Genomic DNA, 3,279 nt, shown 5'->3' with positions numbered 1-3,279 from the left:
CTACACCCAAGTCGTACCCTTTGATGAGAAGAGCACACAACCCACAAGGGTCTGTTTTTTTATTCAGAAAAGTCTCTGGTCCTCACTAATATAGTGTAAGATTTGAGTCTTATAGACTCTAGTTACTTTATAAGCTTTAGTTACTTCTCATACCTGTAGTTCCTTTTAGTTACCTTTCATAACTTTATCTTACTTGTTTATGCATATTACAGCTGTATTGATGATTGTCCAGAACTACTTTGGTTATTTTAATGCATTTGTTTCCCTTGCTTATATATTTTACAGCTGTAATGAAGCAGAATCTGCTTACTTTGAGTGCTGTAACTTCTGTGTAGAGACTAGATGTCTGCATCTCTTTGTGACCAGACAGCCAATTCACATTTTAACAAAGACAAGTTGGCTTGTTTTGCACCCACACCTAGACCCACTTAGCATATTCCAAGTTCTGCTTTATCTTGGGATGTCCTGCAGAGGCCGGGGGCCCACAACCTGAGATGACCACCAGGGCAGTTTAACATACAAATTAGCATCACACACACACACACACACACACACACACCTGGTGTAGATCACATTCCAGCAAGGAGGTGTGAGCTCCTGCTCACCAAATGACCAATAGGATTACAATGCATGAATTGTTGTACCTTTGTTTAGTGCAGGGCAGCCCAAGAAGATAAAATGTGTTGTAAAACATGACTCAGGATTCAGAAGTTGGTTTTCCTGCGGGAGCTCTGGCTCTCTGAATCCAGCGCTGTAAGACTTGCTTGTAATCAGACAGTAAACTTTCTGTTGATTTTAAACAGTCCTCTCCTGTGTTCACTTCTCGAGCTTCCAACAAAAGAATTGGGTTAATTTCTAACAAAAAGGTTAGAATCTAGCAATAGTACAAAATCAGAGACACACAACAGGCATACATTAAGACATACACACAAACACATACACATACATAGTCATTATCACAGCTCCTAAGAAATTTGTATGTTAGCTTGTTAAAACCAAAGTGATTTAACTTTAATTAAACTGTAATGAAAAGCTGTTTCTGTGCAAATTCTAACTCTGCCACGCTGCAACCCTGTCATCTATGCAACTACTCTTCATTAGCAGCTCCCACTCAATGGTAGCATTCGGTGCTGATGCAAGTTGTGGAGTGATGCTGGTTACTGTACTAAAAAGGGTTTATTATTGTAACCATGACAACAAAGGCCCCTTAACCTTAACAAAGCAGTAATTTGAACTGAAACCATGATGTTTCCTTAATTTAAATAAAGTAGTTACTTAACGCTGTTAGGTATTTTTAGTCAGATAGATATTGGATCGATACTTTATGTATTAGAAATGTTTAGTGGAGATAGGATGTCTAGTTAGACTATTAAATGCTTAGTCATGCTCATGAGTTTCTACAGGGTACATCTGGTCAAGGATAACTAGAGAGAAGAGTTGATGACTGTCAGCAGACAGGGTGTTTAATACTATTATTATGACGTGTATAACTGTAGCCTTAGCCATAATATGTTCTTATGTTTAAGTCATGACATGTTACTAGAAGTCTGTGAGAATGTTTTTAGCTACACACCACTTAATCAACAGACACACACACACATTGATTTGCTTCATGTTTTGACTACTGCTATGACCAGCTGCAAAGCTGGCAACAGAGACGTCCCGGTTGACATTTCTCTGTAGTATGGGGCTAGCCCAACCGAGGGGATATAATGTATAGGCCTGGTGGGTTCAGGGTTTTTCATCTTACATCTGCCTGGGAGCAGTTTGGAGGTGCAAGATACCTGAGCGTGTAATGTTAATTTTACCTGTGATCCTTTGAATAAATCAGCACTGTTTTGAAGTTACTTGGACTGTCTTGTCTCTCAGAGTTAGCAATGGTAAGAAGAACCATATCCTGCAACGCTGAACCATGATCTTTCCCCAGCCAAGTTGTTTTTGTGCCCAAACACAAACATTAATTAAAAGGTGCTATCAGTAATTTATGACTTCTAATGGCAGCCATGAAACTCAAACTCTCACATCTCACATCTCTGCAACACCCCGTTAGTAAAGCTCCTGTGTATATGATTGTAAAAATTCTGGCTTTAACATCTCTCAGCAGTTTCATCAAAACAAACCCTGTGGAGTCAAGGTCACTGAGACACATACTAGGTTAAAAGAAAAAAAAACAGACTGCACTAACTTTCACAGGGATTGTCTTTTTTTTCTCACAAACAAAACATTACACCTCCAAACTATTTTGAAAAATTCAAATTATCACAAATCTTCTCACAGTAGCTTTAAACAATTTCCACACTTTCAAATTGAGGTTACCACCTGCTAGGAAGCTGAGTAAGTGCTTCCCAAATCTAGCTGCTACATATAACTCTATGTCACATATTGGCTTCCACTTATTCACACAAGACAAAAGAGCTGACACCCTGAATTCAACAATAGTACCACTGTTGTGCGGCCGTCACTCTGATACTGTGGGTGCATCGTTTACAATGAAACACTAGACAAGATAAAACAATTGTTGCGTCCAGCACTGTTTGTCAGTTCCAAAGCCCTCTGACCGGTGGGTCAGGCTGTTTTTGGGCTTAAATCGTGTAGTCTGAACCAGAAACAAGGAAATTAATTAAATGTACATAAGCAACAGTATTATATTAATAAATAGTAAATGGACTGTATATATATAGCGCATTTTTCCACAGTGTGTTGCACTGGCCAAAGCACTTTACAGGACATGATACACCATTCACACACAACATTCACACACCGATGACGACAGGCTGCCACACAATGGCGCTAGTCAAGCCTAGTCAATAGGCTGATGTATAGTATGCATACATAGGCTATATTTATTAACTTATTGGGAAAAACAGACATGACGTGTTCCCATACAGCTGGAATGGAATGATCCTTGTTTCATAACCACGTGTTGTGACTATTTGACTGTGAAAGTGGAATCAGCCTCCTTAGAATTAATCTTCAAATAGTCAAGTATTCAGGGTCACTCCTATATATGATGCAAATTTACAGTCGTGTCCACAGTTCTGTAGAGTTCAAAGTGACTCACAGCTACGGTAGCAGCAACAGTTCACATAGGTCAACTATTTCATTTGTGTATACTGTAACTTCACAGTCCTGTTTCATCTGCTCTCCATTTCTCCTGCTCATTCCACTCATGGTTGACTAACCTCTACCATTCCTCTCCTACACACCTGCTGCCCATTAGTCATCTGCCCTAGCTACTGTAAATTATCCACTGTGTGCTGCCTAAACTTTACAGCTGGC

The sequence above is a fragment of the Monopterus albus genome, unplaced genomic scaffold, assembly GCF_001952655.1.
Source record: "Monopterus albus unplaced genomic scaffold, M_albus_1.0 scaffold52.1, whole genome shotgun sequence".
NCBI lineage: Eukaryota > Metazoa > Chordata > Actinopteri > Synbranchiformes > Synbranchidae > Monopterus > Monopterus albus.
The sequence above is the reverse complement of the archived record's forward strand: the minus strand, read 5'-3'. Positions refer to the sequence as shown.